The 18,352-nt window shown below is 45.5% G+C and overlaps 1 long non-coding RNA gene and 1 pseudogene across 1 annotated transcript; both read left to right on the top strand.

The window, feature by feature from the left end:
- The first annotated feature begins 8 nt into the window (after positions 1–8).
- LOC119305718 lies at positions 9–974 on the top strand. Its single transcript, XR_005148754.1, has 2 exons — positions 9–125; positions 226–974. It is a non-coding gene; the product is annotated as an uncharacterized LOC119305718 (long non-coding RNA).
- A 3,665-nt stretch (positions 975–4,639) lies between these two features.
- Positions 4,640–17,978, top strand: LOC119309704 (annotated as a pseudogene).
- The last annotated feature ends 374 nt before the right edge of the window (positions 17,979–18,352 follow it).

Below are 18,352 nucleotides of genomic sequence, written 5' to 3'. Positions count from 1 at the left end.
GACGCGGCCTCACCCGCCCGATCCGGCCGCCACCGCCCCCCTACGACCACTACCAGAGCTACTCTGCGCGACATTTGGTCGCCCGCAATCGCGGATCCCTGCCGTCGCGCCGGCGGATGACTCAGGTAATTTCTCCTTCTTCCCCCTTCTCCTCGCCCGTCACTCCCCTATCTGTTGTTCCATCGAATAATTCCCAATGCCTCCTCTATTTTTTATGTCTGGCAGCACTCCCTACATCGACGAAGAAGGTGAAAATCGCATTAGTGCAGCTCACTCCGTCCGTTGTTTTTTTGGGCTCAAATGCAGGTCACTACGTCCACATCGTTGGTGCTTCGAGGGGCGGCCTGCACTTAGCCCCTACCCTCCGTGTCCTAGCGGACACCACATGCGGGCGACTGCACCCATCGTCAGCACGAGAAGGGGTCCTCCGACGAGTGCGCGTGCAGTACCCTTTAGGGGTGAGGCACTTGCTTTTTGGCTGTCGACACCTCCATCACCCAGTTTTGGCTGTCGATGGAGACCATCGGTGAAGTTTGCCACCTCCCCGCCTTCTACTGCCGCTCTGAGTGGGCATGCAGATTCTGCAGGGCTCCAGCCCGGCGTGCACAGCTCGTGCGCACACATGATCCGGTTCAGTGCTAGGGCACTCGCAGTCTTTTTTGCGTGCAGCTGCAGTCCGTTTGGACTCCGTGTGCAGTGAAGTTCGGGCGAGCCATGATGACAGAAAAGGAAGGAAATTAAGTGGGTCGAAAAGGGAACAGAATTAAAACCCCACTTCCCGAGGAGACAACAATCCGCAAGCATCATGCGCATGCAGTTCCTTTTGTATATGCTTACAATGCGGTGTGTGTATGTGTGATGTACACCCCCATCGCTTATTTTGTGTGGCAGCTCATTAGACCTCTGTATGAAGTGCGTCGCCTGTCTCGAGTACATTAACATTTGCAGTGCGTTTGGTCGCCGGATGTGGTTCACTTTTAAGAGTGATGTTGTTCACTTGTGCCCACCATGAAAGTGCAAAAAAAAATAGCGCAACAACAAAGATTGTACTGAGGTTCACTTCGATATATGTCGCGGTTCACTTGCCCTAGTCTCTGTGGTCCACTATCGTTTATAAAAAAAAGTTAAAAAAAGACAACAAAAACTCGTATGAGAAAAATTATGTCTGACAAAAGAAATTATGCAGCTCGCTTCCCCGTCCGATGCAGTGCGGTTTTCATTCAGAAGCAGTGCGGTCGGCCGTATGACGTTGTTCATCCCGTAAGTGCAAAAAAATTGTTACGAAAGCGAAAAAAAGTAATGCGGTTCACTTTTTGGTACTGTTGTGGTTCATTTACATCCGATGTGAAGTGCACTCTACTTTCCCGCTCTTGAAAAAATCACGTTTGAATAAAAGAACCCATGCAGTTCTCTTACCCGTGTGATGCAGTGCGTTTTTTCGTTCGTTGCAGTGCGGTTTTCAGTCTGATGAAGTACCCAAGTCGATTTTGGTCTCGCGAAAAACAGAGTGTCCGCTTTTCGGTAAAATCAAAATTGCTCTTAAACCGTAAGGAATTAGAGAGAGCGTTCTACATGAAAAAGTTGTGTCTCGTCGATATCTTTCCAACGGCGTATGATTTAAATCATTTCGACCAGCCGTTCATAAAAATTCGCGAAAAAACAGCCGCTGCCTCTCGAAATCAGCCGCACGATTTTCAAAATTAACTAAAAACCGTAAGGAATCTCAAAACCATTTCAACATATGAAAGTTGCGCGTTGTACGTAGCTTTCCAACGGCGTATCATACGTCTCGTTTAGACAAACGGTTAGAAAACTGGAGCAAGAACAGTACCGAAAATTTCAAAAAAATTGAAAAACAGAGTTCCGTGATTTAGTAAATTTGAAACTGCTCTTAAACCGTGACGAATTAGAAAACACAATAGATATGAAAAAGATGCGCCTTGACGACATCTTTCTAAAGGCGTATCATTTGCTTTATTATGATGAGCGGTTTAGAAAAAAATCACGAAAATACGTTCGCTGCCATTCGTCATCCGCCGCGCCGTTTTTGAAACTGCTCTTAAACCGCGAGGAATCTCGAAAAGTGTTCAACATAGCGAAGTTGCGCCTAATCCATAGCTTTTCAACGGTATATTATACGCCTCGTTCCGATAAACAATCAAAAAATTAGAGCAAAAACAGTATTAAAAAAACACTGCGTGCAGTTTTTTCCGACGCGAAGTTCACTAGTCTATATTGCAGTGCTTGTCGTCAAGAAGATTCAGTCTAATATTAGCAGAATAGACCGTCTGTATATATATATATATATATATATATATATATATATATATATATATATATAGACTAGTGAACTTCTCATCGAAAAAAACTGCATGCGTTATTTTTTCGGTACTGTTTTCGCTCTAATTTTTTAACCGTTCATCAGAATGAGGCGTGTAATATACCGTTGAAAAGCTATGGATTAGGTGCAACTTCTACATGTTGAACACTTTTCGAGATTTCACACGGTTTAAGAGCAGTTTTGAAAATGGTGCGGCCCATGACGAGTGACAGCGATCATTTTTTCGTGATTTCTTCTAAACCGCTCGTCGGAATGAAGCAAACAATACGCCGTTGGATAGATATCATCGAGGCGCATCTTTTTCATATATAAATGTTTATCTAATTCCTTACGGTTTAAGATCAGTTTCAAATTTACTAAATGGCGGAATTCTGTTTTTCAAATTTTTTCAAATTTTCGGTACTGTTTTCGCTCCAGTTTTTGAACCGTTTGTCGAAATGAGGCGTGTTATACGCCGTTGAAAAGGTACAAACGAGGCGCAACTTTCATATGTTGAAATATTTTTGAAATACCTTACGATTTTAAGTTATTTTTGAAAATCATGCGGCGGATGATGAGTGGCAGCGGCCGTTTTTGGCGAAATTTTTGCAAACCGCTGGTCGGAATGATTCAAACGAAACTCTGTTGGAAAGATATCGATGATACGCAACTCTTTCATGTAAAACACTCTCTCTAATTCTTTACGTTTTAAGAGGAATTTAAAATTTACCGAAATACGGACACTCTGTTTTTCGCGACACCCAAATTGACGTGGGTACTTTATCCGACTGAAAACCGCACTGCAACGGACGAAAAACCGCACTGCATCACACGGGTAAGAGAACTGCATGGTTTCTTTTATTCAAACGTAATTTTTTCAAGAACGAGAAAGTAGAGTGCACTTCACATCGGGTGTAAATGAACCACAACACTACCAAAAAGTGAACCGCATTACTTTTTTCGCTTTTGTAACAATTATTTTGCACTTATGGGATGAACAACATCATACGGCCGACCGCACTGCTTCTGAATGAAAACCGCACTGCATCGGATGGGCAAGCACACTTCATGATTTCTCTTGTTGGACGTAAATTATTTCAAAACGAGCGACTGAATCACGCTTCACGTCGAACATAAGTGAACCTCAATAGTATCGAGAAGTGAACCTCATTATTTTTGTCGTTTACATGACATTTTTTTGCACTTCACATTGGTAGGTAGTGAACCGGACGCATACCGAAAGTGAACCGCATTACTTTTTTTATTTTGCCTATTCTTTTACGTTTTTACTTTTTGGGTCTAAGTGAACCGCAAGACTCTTGAAAATGAGCCGCAAGCACTCTCAAAAGTGAACCTCACTACCCTATTTAAACTTCTTGAACAAACACACTGTGAACTTTTGCACGTTTTTTAAAATGAAGTGTACTTCAAAGTCCTTCAGAGTGGACTTTTTTAAAGACCAGAGTCACAACATTTTTCTTTTTCTTTTTTCTCTATAGAGTTTTGGTTTTCCCGTAGTGCACTGCATATATATTTTTGAGTTAATAATGAAATATCCATTCCAGGGACGAGGCGACTTTAATTGCATTTTTTGTTTGCACGCTACATATTATACACAAGCATTCATCCACATCCACATCCATTTTCTACTCTTATTTCCTCTCTGCATCATTCTACAAGGACTACAAGAGAATTTTTTCAGTGAACCATAGTGAAGGGCCCCAAGGAGCAGCACCAGCCGGCGACGGGGCTGCAGTAAACCACACAGAGAAAGGAAGAGGGATAGGAGGAGGAAGGGCACCATGGAGGAAACGCCATGTTGCAGTGGGCTACTCCAGCCGCCATCTGCTCGTAGTCATGGCACCAGCGACAGCGGGATGAACCACATCGGGGCGCAAGGCGCACTGCTCGCGGGATCTGGCTGAGCTGCACATGCAAAATCAAGAAAATAAGGGGAGGGGGAACTGTTATGAACCGCACCGCATGGTGAGATGCACTGCACCATGCGGCTGCGCCGCAGGGCCAGCACCCCGGCAGTGACACAGGCTCGCAGAGCAAGAAGCAGTGCAGCCCTCCGTGTGGACGGCCAGAGCCCGTCGTCGCCACCCTCTAAGGAGGCTGTCGCAGCGCGTGGTTGGGCGGCCATCAAACCCTCCCTATAGATCGACCGTCGCAGCGCGTGGCTGACAGGAGACGAGATGCAGGCATCGGAGGAAGCCAGATCGGGGAAGATCGTGGCCTCCCGCAACTTCCACCGGGCCTAACTCCTTCCCGGGGCCCTGCCCGCACCAAAGCTCCCGGGCCTCGTTGTTTTGCACGATGGGGAGGGTGATGGCCGCGGTTGGTGGCGCAGGAGGGAGCAGGAGGGTCTTGGATCCGGTCCGGGGTGGACAGAGGCCTCGCTCTGGAACCATCGTGGCTTGGGCGGGCATGATCCAAGGGCCGGCAAGGGATGTTGCTCCTGGGCGGCGCCGGATCTCGGCATCCACACAGCTGACGAGGAGGGGAGGGTGGCCGGGGCTTGAGCGGCACTGGGTGGGGGAGTTGGTGTGTGGGAGAATGGCGATGGCTCGAGGTAGCCCTAGCGGCGTGGGGATCTGGCATCCCTGCTGCTGGCGTTGGAGGGAAGTGGTAGGAGGCGGCGTTGGGGGTCGTTCCGTCGTTGTTGAAGAAGGTGGAGGCGACGTTATGGGTCGTGGTTGGAGAAGATGGAGGCGACCCCACGAGCAATGGGAGGCGGCAGCGCGAGGCCGTGGAAGTGGTGATTTCAGTGCCCGGCGGCAAGGTCGGGGGAGGTGTGGTTAGAGCGGGTGGGGGCGACCTCCGCGCGTCCGGGGAAGAAGGAAAAGGGGGAGGGAAGGAAGGTATAGGTGGGAGACGGTGACGCCGGGGGGAGTACGCTGGAGGGAGGCATTGGGCACACGGCCGGCGGCGCGGCCCCGTCGGCAGAAGTGGATGTAGAGGCCGCCAGAGAAGATTTGATGGTGGATCTCACTGGATCCATGGCGGGGGGCGGCGGGAGGTGGCCATGGCCTCTCAGATCTGACGCCGGGGAGGCGGCCTACTCGGTCCATCGTCGGCGCGGCGGGAGGATGGGTGCAGCGCGGGGAGGGAGGTGGCGGCGCAGTGGGAGGTTGGTGGCGGCGCACTGGAGTAGAAGGTGGAGGGGATTGGTGTATGAGGTGGGAGATGTGGGGGGTGTGGGTGAGGTCGAGGGAGAGGTTGGGGGTGGGGGTGAGTGCGGTCCGGTTAATTTTAAATGGTTGGCTCAGTTCGGTTGTTCGATGAAGTGCTAAAGTGTTAGCAGAATAAGCCTAGTGTTAGTAGAATAAGGTCTTAAGGGGTGTTATTAGAATGGACCCACCCTATATATATATAAGGGAAAACATAGGTTCAGTTTTGCATTCTTACAGAAAAATAGAACTGAGCTGTGCGTCGTCTTGAAAAAAACAAACATAACTTGGGCTGCTGATGTTATAGACAACCTAGGTTGGGAGGCCCAGAGGCCGCTTGATCCGAAAAACGTTGAAGCATGTCATGGGCTTCCCATGTTAAACAACAAAAGCTAGGCCATGGACCTGGTGGGCCCGGGACTGTCAGCCTCTCGACGAACAGTTGTCTTCCGATTCCTCTTGTTTTGCTGACCATGTTGGGAATGACAGACGGCGGCACCGTGGCGAGAGCACCAAGGCGGACGACGACGTCGAGACCGCGGACCGAACGAACCGGAGTGGGGGAAGACGCATGTGAAGGGGAGTACGAGGGTTGACTTGTTCGGGTGTAGGGTGGGCCGATGGAGCTGCCGCCACCGGACAATGTATGGGAGTAGGGATGGCCTGGCCAACGCCATAGGCTATGATGGCCAGCCGCTGTATAGGAAGAGGACGAAAGATTGAACAAAATAAAGAAATACAAATGGATAGATGGTTGGTCCCATATGTCTATGTACGAGACCTGCTGGGTCCACCTGAGAAGGGGAATATGTTGGGAGGAAGGAGATTCAAAGCACGACAGCTAAGTGAACTAGTTTTTTTTGAAACGGACGAGTGAACTAGTTACATACATAAGAAAATAGCCACGAAAAAAAGCAAATAGGTTAATTGGTTCTTAGAAGAAATATTTCGGACAAAATAGATAATTACGACACATAGGCTAATGCATGAAACACTCAGATGATAGAGGTGTCTAAACAGATAAAGTACAACATCTAGACCTTCCTAGCGCGCTTGATCATGACGCTGTGGTTGTCCGTGTACTCGTCGGTTACGGGAAGTAGACACGCCCTCATGTCCAAGATCCGCCTGTACATGTCATAGCATGCGTATGCGTCCTTGGCTGTGTAGGTTATGTAGGCTAGATTCAGAGGTACCTCCCACGTGTTTAGGTCCTTGGTATCATTGTCTTCTTTCATATGTTAGCGTAGCAGGGGTTGATGATGGTCTCGGCAAGGTCAACCATGGATTCCTTCTCCTGCCCGTTGCCGATGATCTTGTATTGCTTCTGGATGTCGACAAGCTTGTTGCACCAGATGTCTGAATTGTCACGTTCTTCCTTCTCTCCACCGTAGCGAAGGTGCAGGCGGCGATGCCGATGAAACGGGTGAATGCTCCAGAACCTCTGATGGCCCTACAGCAATGGTAGACGAGAACCTCATCCCGCACGCATACCTGGGTGACCGTGATCCACTGGTCCCTGTCAGGAGATGAATGGATGGGCACAAGGTCTAGTCCTGCGACCTTGTGCTTTCTTGTCCTATAGGTACTGCTTGAACTCGGCGAGGTGATACGTCCATTTTGCATCATGCTTTGATATTGATATTTATTGCATTATGGGTTGTTATTACACGTTATGTCACAATACTTATGCCTATTCTCTCTTATTTTACAAGGTTTACACGAAGATATTGATATTGATATTGATTTCCTGCGATGTAAAAAACATGCAGAAAACAGAACTGGCACTGGGCACTATGTCAATAGGTTAGTACCAAAAAATGATATAAAATGACTACAAAATGATTGTAAAACATCCAAGAATGATAATATAACAGCATGGAACAATAAAAAATTATAGATACGTTGGAGACATATCAGGCAGCGAGAGTGGGTATGAGGCAAGCCCTTCGCCAAGCAATCTATGCATAGGACTAGGGAGATGGATCCTCGCTCGCGCCAAGATGCACCCTCTGCCCACTTATTGGACTTGACGGGAAAAGTGCCTGGCAGATGGTGGAGGTAAAAACCTACTCCTACTTGATTGCTATTGATGATGATGATCTCTATTACAAGGGTGTTGTTTCACTACCGAGATTTTGAGAGATTCTAACTTGTCTGTCCCTTTGGATGTCCCAGGAACCCTCTTTATATAATAGTCGGGTTCCTGGAAATAAAATGGATTCCGGGTTCTACCAATAATCAAAGTCCTACTCTAAGTCTTGTAAACCTTCTGTGTTTTCCAAGTTAGGTGGTCTCCTTCTGGCATTGGGACTCCCGTAAGCGGGCCAGGTTTCCTTCCGGGCTTTTGTCATCCGGCTCTGGTGGCTCCAAGGGTAAGCTGATCCTGTCCTTCGGGATCTTCATCGGGTCTCATCCTTTGGTCTAAGCACTGGGTCATCGTCAGCGGGGTATATCCCCGACATCGAGGACCACCGACGACTGAAGAATGGGCCACGTAAGCTTTTGACCTTGGTGTGCTCAAGATGGAATCCTCCGAAGACCTGGCGTATACTTCAAGGCATATTCAAATATTCGGCATGTTTATCTCTAGATGCAACCGACCTTGTGTAACCCTAGGTACCCCTCGGCCCCTATATAAGCCAAGTGTTTTAGTCTGTAGAGGCGGGTTAGATTCATTCTTTTGATTTCGAGGTAGATCATGTTTTACTTTGTACTCCATCCAGAATCAATACAATACAAGCATGACGTAGGGTTTTACCTTTTTGAGAGGGCCCAAACCAGGGGAAGTATTGTGTCTCTTTACTTCATGTTACCATCAAGTTGAGATCTCCAACTTGGGAGCCCCTACCCGAGATCTGCCGGATTTAGCTCCGACATCGATGCCAACAAATGATGGTGGCCCCGGGTGCGCCACGGGTCCACCCTTCATGGACCTCCCACCCTCTGGGCAGATCAGACGCACAAAGCCGCCTTGAGAGGTTTCCGCTACACGCCAGCCACAAACACATGGCACAAAGGGCTCTGTCGCTTGCGAAGCGCCTAGGGAGGCTAGTACTCCAGCATATTTTATAGGAGTAATGTTCTACGAGGTACATTGACATCACAACTAATTTATTTCCATATAATAAAATATATATTATCATACATTCAACCATTCTTTGTGTCTAAACCAAGTCCATTATTAATTATACTGATGTTTAAATTGATCTATATCCATATAAGGAATATAGGTCATTAAAAAATCATTAATTGGATGTAAATCAAGTCCTTAGTTAATGAACATTGATTAAGCGACCGCTTTGCATATCTACTCAAGAAAGAATGGTGCATCAGATGACTACTCAATAAATATTGAGTGATACACAAGTAAGACACAATATAAAGCTTCCAAAAATAACATGTGGATCAAATCTATATAAGTTGTGTTCTCTATATGCATGACATACAAGTAAGGAATCACATAATTACATGTTTCATTGGAAGAAACACAATTCCTTGTACCAATGGGCTATGTGGTCGAATCGGTCTTGTTGTGCTTTTTGTTCACACCTTTCTACCTCACCTTGGTTGAATCGATAGATATCGATGGCAATCATGAGAAGGTAAAAAAAATACTTTTTGCTTTACACATGCAACTCTTTCTCAGCCGATTTATGCATTTGTGTCATTCTGGTATCTACTTGACCAATTAATCTAAATAACTACTATTGGTTGTAGTCATATGTTACTATTTTTTGTTACTTGTGTGCCTAATTGAAACCTAGGGAACCACATGTGGAAACAAATAAGTATCTATCGGCGAGTTTGTATAACAATTATATTGCTACCTATGAACTGGAATTTCCATTTGCAGAACACCTTAAGACCTGAAACGTTTCAGTCTCCATGGAGAGTCAATATCACGGATGAAGAAACCAACATTGTTTCTCATGTGCTCTCTCTCTCTCTCTATCTATCTCTCTCTCTCTATCTATCTATCTCTCTGTATCTCACCTCTACTTTTTCACGTGTTAAATTTGAGCCATGTTTCCTTTTTAATTAGAGAGAATTGACCGTAAAAATGCCAAAATGGAATCTAATATATTAAAAGGTAAATTCGAGTTACTTTTTAAGTTGAGCATCCCATACTTAAATCAGAGAGAAATAATCATGGAAATCCATATTCGTTACCGACTCACCTAAATAATAATTGGCCTAGCTAAATTATATAAGTGGTTAAAGTAACAAGGTGGTGCCATGTTTTAGTAGTCCTTTGCAACTCTCCATTCAAAAAAATTATCGCAAGAGGAATGAGCTCTGTATTTTATTGAAAATAAAATATTTGCCCAGTTAATTAGCAGAAATTAAGCTCGATAAATAGACAAAATATGCTACCAAAATATCGATATCGACATATTTGGAAAGGCACCTAAGCCATGCTCTATAGAAGACTTATCTAGCATAACCAATATAGTGCTAACTATACATTTCACATCTGAGGTAGGGGCGAGAGAGAGGGTTAAATATTTTTTTACCCCTTCCACAAGGCAGAGAGAAAATGTCGTCAACCCAAACGCCCAAGAATTTTATCGGCAAAGCACATGAACTATTGTACGCACACTAAAAAAGGTCCAGTTGAATAGGAATGACATCGCTCCATGTGGATCAAGCTAAATATAGTATGAGAAACTCACAAGGCACTACTAGTGAAAACCTTATACACAGAGGTATATCAGTATCGTTGGTCAAAACTCGGCGCTAGCGCTACTTAGTAGTAGCGCTTGTTGCAAAACCACGCTACAACCATTGTTTTAGCAGTAGCGCGTCTTCACCGAAAAGCGCTACTACTAAAATTCCCTCACTAATGCCGGTAGGCTAGGAATAGTAGTAGAGGTTCTGCCAGAAGCACGCTACTGCTAACAACTTTGTAGCAACGCGTTTATGCTATAGAGCGCTACTGCTATGAAAAAGAAAATAAATAGAAAAATAAGTAGAAAAGTAAATGAAAATGAAAGAAATAGAAAAAGGAGAAATGAAAAAAAGAAATGTAAAGAAAACAAAAGAAAAAGAAAAAGAAAACAGAAAGGAATAGATGTAGCACGTTTCTCTGGAACATGTTATAGCTATCTTATCTATAGCGCGTTTCGGCAAAGCGCACTACTGCTAGTTTGACTCAAATCCTCGGCAGCCTGGGCTCAAAATATCGCTAAGTTCTTCCCCCCTCTCTACCCCCCATGTCCCCCAACTGCTCCATCGCTGCCGTCGCCCTGCCGCCTTCGACCACACTGCCACCGCCCGAGGCCGCCTTCGACCACACCGTCGCCGCCCGCCGCCTTCGACCACACCGCCACCGCCCGAGGCCGCCCTCGACCTCACAGCCGCCGCCCGAGGCCGTCGTCGACCTCACTGTCGCCTCCCTCGAGCTCACCGCCGCCGCCCTCGACCTCACCGCTGCCGCCCGAGCCAGAGCCTGCCCTTGCCATCGACCGTAAGGCTCTGCCTCTCGTGTCCCCTACCCTCCTCTCTCTCTGCTAGGGCAATTCATATATATGTCGATACTGTGTTGATGTTCATATGAACATCATATGAATCCTAGTGTTCATATGAACCCTAGATTTTTTTAGGGCAGTAGGCATTTTATAGCATTTAGGAAAAATGATTAGCAATTATTTTAGGAAATTAGCTAGGGCAATTTTTATGAAAATGCCTAAACAGTAATTCCATTTTAGCTTTGAACTAATAGAGGGTATATAAATAATAGTAGCATTTAGATTTAAATTAACAGATGCTATAAACAAAAAACTCTTAGCTATAAAAAATATTTGGACTATAAATTTGTTCCAAGCTAAAAAATTTGTTCCAAGCTATAAATTTGTTCCAAGCTAAAAAATATTTGGACTATAAATTTGTTCCGAATGTACATGCTATATTCGGACCTGAATTTGTTCCAAATTTCATTCAAATGAAATTTGAATTATTTGGACTATGGACCTGAATATTTTTGAAGAAATTGGGTGTAGGTACTAAGGTCTTGCCGTGGAAATTTTGGTTAGGTCAGAAGGGTTAGAGAAAATGGAGTTCCTAGACTTTTAGCTTTAGACAAAAAACAAAAGTATTTAGCTATAAATAAAAAAACAGTAGCTATGGCATTTAGCTATAAACAAAAAACAGAATTGTTTTTATTTTCAAAAACTTGGTCAAACTAATTGTTGCTATGTAAACAAAAAACAAGATTGTTTTTTATATGATAAATGTCATTGATGTTCATTTGCACATTCCATTATTCTTGATTATATCTTTTCATTGAAGTGGCCATGTTATATGCAAATTCCTCAATAGTGTTTGCTCATGTTATATGTTTTCATTGAAGTGGTTCGGTTGTGCCCAAGTGGCTTTGTTGTTTCCAGGGAATGAAGCTGAGTGGCCTATGTTTTGCCGGAATGTTGATTCGTTTCTGTTCCGGCAAATTTCAGGTTCTCGATTTATCCACTTTTTAGCAAAGGTTATGCCGAAATTCTCTGTGAATTTCGGCATGACTTGTGCTACAAACTAGGACATATCGAGTGCCCGGGATTTGCCGCACCAGGAAGGAGTCAACGTTCCTGCAAAACAATAGGCCTTTTTATGTCATTATTCATTTTATTAGGTCTAGAATTAATTGACTAGATTTAATCATAGGAAACATGGCTAGCTACGATGAAGGAAAGGGTTCTGGTGATTGCGAGGACGTCTACCGGGCGGCAGAGGTATTTTTTAGCCTTGCCGACGATCAACCAATGTTGTTGTTCGGCCCACCGGTGGCATTGGGGACTGAGACTGACACGCAGACTGGTGCTAAGACTGAGACCGGCGCTGAGACTAAGACCGGCATCGAGACCGGCGCCGAGACTGAGACCGGTGCTACCTTGGGAAGCGGAGCCGGTGTAGAACCGAAAGCAAAGAGGCAACAACTTCCTAACAAACTCAGGGCTACTAGACTGGTGGTCACGGAGGTGGACGACCGCAATTTTGAGCCAAAGGCGCCCGAGGAAGCGAGCTCGTGCTACGACAATCAAATAGGCTGCATCGTACGGACAACCACCACCATCAACGATGAGAAACTACAGAAGATAGATAATATGAGGCGCTCCCTCCTAAAGAAGTTTCACCAGATATTCTTGTTCCCGGGCCGGAATGAGAAGGATTATGAAGATCCAGATGAGGACCCGACAATGAAGAAGATAAACAAATACGCCATGACCAAGTTTAGCGACGCGTTGGCCGCCTGGAAACATCGAGTGAAAGCAAAGATCATCGACAAGAAGGAACCCTACTCCGAGATTGTAAAGGATAATCCGACAATCACAGAAGAGCAGTTTCAAATATTTAAGGAGGCTTGCAAGGCCGAAGCTGCCAAAAAAAAGTCTAAGTACATGAAGGGGCTTCAAGAGAGGAACACTAGGAGCCACCACCTCGGAAGCCGTGGTTACAGCGGAAAGAGGTCCAAATGGGCCGAGGACGCGGAAGCCGCGAGTCTGGGCATCCCAGACCCCTTGGCGGAGTTCACCGTCCCGCAGGAGCGTGACGTCCTTAGGGCCCGGCACCGCTGGGACCCAGTGAAGAAGGTTTACGAGACAAAACCGGTCATTACGGTGTTCTTGAGACTGTTGGTAATTTTAGTTTCTGATCAATTCGACTGCACACGTTAGTCATATTTGTAAATGATCCTTGTGCCTTTTGCAGAGAGAGCAGCACAGGATTGCGGCCAAAAGCGACTCACCGTCTGAGGCATTGGCGAGGCCCAAGTGGGACACTCCATTCAACCGGGCGTTGAACATATTGAAACGACAACCGGTGGATACTCGACCGTCGTATGGACGCGTGCATGGTGTCGGAGACGGCGCCACGTGGAAGAAGTACTACCGTGAGACCACAGAGGAGATAAAGGAAAGACAGAGGTTAACTGAAGAAAACATCGACAAGAAGGTTGAGATTGCGATTGAGAAGAAATCATCTCAGACAGTCGCAACAGCGGTAGCTGCCGAAAAACAGGTGGTTGCAGATTTGTCTACTTCCTTGGTTCCGTCCGTTTTCACTTGGTCAAGGCAAAATCCAGAAAAAAATGCAGAGGACTTTCCCCTTGCTGACTTCTTGGGGAGCAGCTCGACTAGCATTGCACCAGCACCTGCTCCTGCACCTACTCCCGCACCGGCTCCCGCACCTGCTCCCGCACCGGCTCCCGCACCAGACGTGCTCGGCGGTGCTTCATCTTTGGCTGAGCTCGACGCCCTCACGGTATCTGTCACACCGGACCCCTTGAATATAAATGTATAATCTCCCGTTTTCGTTGCCTTTCGGATGTCTCACATTGTAGACTTTTCTTTGCAGGCCAAAGAAACCCCGTGCACCATATTTTACACCATCAGCGACCATAAGGTGGAAGTGGGGAAGGCGACGATAATGGAGCCGAAGGAACCATTGTTCCACAGCCGGCCGATGCCCCCGAACGTCTTCAAGGTTTCCATGGCCAGTGTCAAACCGGGCCACGAGAATTTGCCTCCTCTAATACTAGTGGGGGATGACGACGAGACCCCGTGGCGGCTTGGTGATTGTTGCAATGGGTGGGTCCTGTTGTGGCCAAAGAGTCTGCTTCGTCTGGAGGCGGCCGGGAGCACGCCCACGAGCATGCAGCCTCAGCAAGGTATGAACATCAACACCCCACCTATCCAATTAGCGTCGGGTGTTGGGTTGGGTGATAGCGGACGGGCTAAGGAGGAGACTCCATTAGTCGCTGATGACGTCGCCATGGATGAGGATGAGGATGATGATGGCGCTGAACAGTATGTCTATACTGGCGCCTCCTCAGGGTTTAAGCGTCATGAGTCGGTGCCTGAATTGCCATCTCAACGTATTATGGACGACCTTCTGGTAGTAAAGAAGTCTAGGAAGAGAGCGAGGAAAGGCAAAAAAGCCGATTCTATGATCCAGCCGCCTCAGTAGCCTCGGCTTCAGGACCGTATAGATATCCCCGATGCGGATAAATGGCATATCCCCAGTCAACCAATCCTACCTGCAACAACGCTACGGGCCAGATTCAGCGATCTAAGGAGACTTCATGACGATGTGCTGCGGATAGAGAAAGGCCTCATCTCCTCAAAAGATCCAGGATACCCACTCTACGTGGTTAATGTTCCGCGGCAAATGTCGTACGTCGCCTGCTTCCCCGCGGATAAGTTCTTCCTCCGATTCGATTAAATATTTGACATGTTTCACGTGAAGAAGCTCGATTTTACGTTTGTCCACCTTTATGCCTTGCACATGAACTACATCATCGGGGTTGAGCAGATACCTCATATCTGTGTCGCTGACCCGTACTACATGCACGAGGGATTCTTGGGAGTCTGCGCAAAGCACGGTGAATACGCGAGGGATTACATCGTCAGTTTCATGCTTGCCAATAAGGAAAAGGAGGCGATTCTCGTGCCTTATCATCGCATGTAAGTCATCCGCGCTGCTATCCTTCCTTCAATTTCAATCATTCATTTGCACGGTGGAGGCTAATTAATTTGAGGTGTACTTATTTTGCGCAGCGGCGGGCGCGCCGTCTTCATCATCCTCTACCCCCGATTCTCCCATGCCCTTTACTTGGACTCGTCGAAGAACATTCACAAAAAGGATTACACCCACATCAAGGATGTTCTCGACAGTGCTATGTTTTACTACAAAGCAAGGGGTGGAGAGGTCAAGGACAAGAAGAGAAGGGGCGGCAGGGTCGCCTTCAGCCATAAGACCGACTTCTGCTGCATCCAGCAACCGAACGATTCTCTTAATGATGGATTCTATGTCCTACACCACATGCTGGAGTACAAACGGGATCACCAAAACCTTTGCATGTCACCTAGATCCGGTGATGCCCATATTCTGTAATGGGCAAAGGACATAGGAGATATCGAGGATCATCGACTTCGAGCTGGGTTCTATAACATCCAGCGCGAACTTGCCCAAATCATCATGAAGGAGGTCGTCGGAAAAACAGGGATGTTCTACGGAGAAGGACAAATGTCGCGGGAAGACGTCCGAACATGGATAGCCTCTCAGCGTCTCGACATGAAGCCTTTCACTAAGCTCGGGGACTACCTCCCTGACATGGATGGATGGCACAACATGGTGGAGTGATTGTCGATATATGACAATGTGTCCCTTTAGTCCATACTTTCTGTATGACAAAACTTTGAGTTATGCACGGTGAAACTTTATTTGTGATGTAATTAAACCATGCTCCTCCTCGACTAGCGAAGATCACTCTAGTTAGGGCATTTTGGGTACGATGAACTTTGTTATTTATGCTTATGATATGTTATTTCTATTTTTGCCAAGTCTATCTCTTTCTGTTGCTCAACTATATATGTTGCATATCATCGACTCATGTGATAATGCAGGTGCATAGATCATAGATGGCGAAGAAGTGCTATGCCAGGAGTATATATACGACGAGTGGCCGGAGTGTCAGGCCCAGGTGTACCGGTTTCCGGTTTCCGAGCGACAGGCAGTAGTTAGTTTAGGTTCACGCTAATGCGAGAGAGGGATACGACCTCATGTACTCAAAGTGATATCTCTTCTCGCGTATATCATTGTTTAGATGGATGGCGATGTATTTGCAAGTAATCGAGACTTGTATCGCTATTTTCGAGATGATGACGAGAGACCACTTTGTGTTGGATGATGATTATGATGTTGACATGATTTGATAAGACTAATTGTATGTATATGCTATGATTACATTTGTATGCGTATGATATGCTAAAGATTATTGTATAAAGCCTATTCAAATACAAAACAAATATGGAGGGGAAAAACTAATAAAACTAGTAGTAGCGAGGGGGGGAAATTTAGCAGTAGCGCCGCCTTACCAGTAGCGCTTCCTTGTAAACAGCGGCGCAAATAATATCAGCAGTGCCCTTCTCTAAAGAGCGCTACAGCTATTCATGTATAGCTGTAGCGTGGGACGACAGGCGCTACTACTATACGTTAGCTGTAGCGCCTTATTAGTAGCGCCGGTCCCCGCGCTACTGATAGGCCTAAAACCCGCGCTGCTGCTAGGCTTTTCCCTAGTAGTGAGGCCATCCAAAAATTATACTAGCTTGTTTGGCCATTATAAACATCGGGTAGGAGAACCCCGTAAAACTTGTTTGGCCAAAAGACACATCCTCACTTAATTATTATATTGTGCTCTACTATTTTTTTGGTTATTCACTAATTTGAGCTTTAATTTTTATCACTAGTATGCAATGTGGCACACAGATCCAGGAAAATTCTATGGCCTCCGAGCTGAAATGAGTATATGGGCTTCACCAAATCAAGAAAACTCTCAAGAATCTGAAGCATCCTTACAGATTTATTGTCAAGATGGATAAAAGTACAACTTAATTCAAACTGGATTTCATGTACAAACATATCACCTATTCTGGTAAACTCAAATGCTTTTCCAGGAAACTGCCATTCCAAAATGTGGGTTTGCTTGCAGGTCTCCCCGTCTTTGTACACCAACAGAGATATTCAATTCTTTACATATTGGACTGTAAGTGTAATCGATGCCATTTTATTAAGTTCTATAGTACCTCGCTCATACTATAGTTTTCTGGTATTTTGCAGTAGTTAGAGGTTGTATCATACTAAATATAAGTCTACGTACATCCACAATAATACATGTTTCCATTCATTATTGCCCAGAAAGACTTGAAACCAAGGGTGTACTACAACTCACAATGCAAGGGTTTTGTACCTGCAAGTGGAGCTGAATTGGTGCCTGGGCAAGCCATTGCCCCTCCATCAATTTATGGCGAACAAGACAACTACATTAGGCTTAGCCTCAACAAGGTGCACCCTTTCTCCCAGTGAGAATAATATGTCTATACAAGCTTATAAATGTGATAATTACAATTGAAAAGCATGGATTTTGTGAATGTGAAAATAAATTATACAATGAGTTGCCGTAAATGGTTATTAAATAATATGTTGTGGTATTTTATTATGTAGAAAGAAATATTACAGTATGAGAAATCATAAATTCTTGCTAATTAAAATTAGTTTATGCTATTCTCATGCATGAAATCTACTGTTCATAGATGTCATAATCTCTCGTTGACTACAGGATCCAAATTCGGGAGATTAGGTGGTATATCGTCATGATTTAGAAAAACCATCGTTTTTTGGACATTTTCTGGAGGAGCTTTGCCCCGGAACCCGCTGAATGCAAGCATTGACTGGATTTGTGAATTACTTCAAGAATGCACATGGTCCTCCTATGGGTAGTGGCCACTTTCCCAATGACGATGATAAGAAATCCGCCTACTTCAGGCGGGTTAAGAACCTACAACTCCAAGGGCCAAGCTTTCGACCCCTTTAACACTCAAATGGTCCGTTTAGTTGATAGGCCAGATTGTTATAACGTAGATGATTTCCTTCTTGAATTTAAGGAGGGTTATTCATTCCACTATGGTGGACCAAGTGGTTGTATTGGTTGAGAACATAAGTCGTACTACTTCTTGGGGTTCAATAAATAAAAGTATGTTCCTTAATGGGAAACAATGCCCATTATTTCATTTATTTTTCAAACTCAAGTTTGGTAATTATGTTGACAATCAAAAAAATATCGAGTTTATTAAGTCTTGGTTTTGCCTGCACACTTGAGCCATGGCCAGTGTGGGACGCGGGTTGACTACTCCCACACCCTACTCTGGTCTGTGCTCCTAAGGTACGCGACAAACATGGAAGCCTCCCATGCTCGTTCTTGTCTCCCCCCACCATCACCACCACCAAAAAAGTCCCCATATGCAAGCATGCAATATGAAATGGTTCGCATTATCATAGCATACTGTCCCGCCGACCACAGTACTAC

Source organism: Triticum dicoccoides, chromosome 5B (assembly GCF_002162155.2).
Source record: "Triticum dicoccoides isolate Atlit2015 ecotype Zavitan chromosome 5B, WEW_v2.0, whole genome shotgun sequence".
In the NCBI taxonomy this organism is placed as follows: Eukaryota; Viridiplantae; Streptophyta; class Magnoliopsida; order Poales; family Poaceae; genus Triticum; species Triticum dicoccoides.
This window is presented reverse-complemented; position numbering and strand designations above follow the sequence as displayed.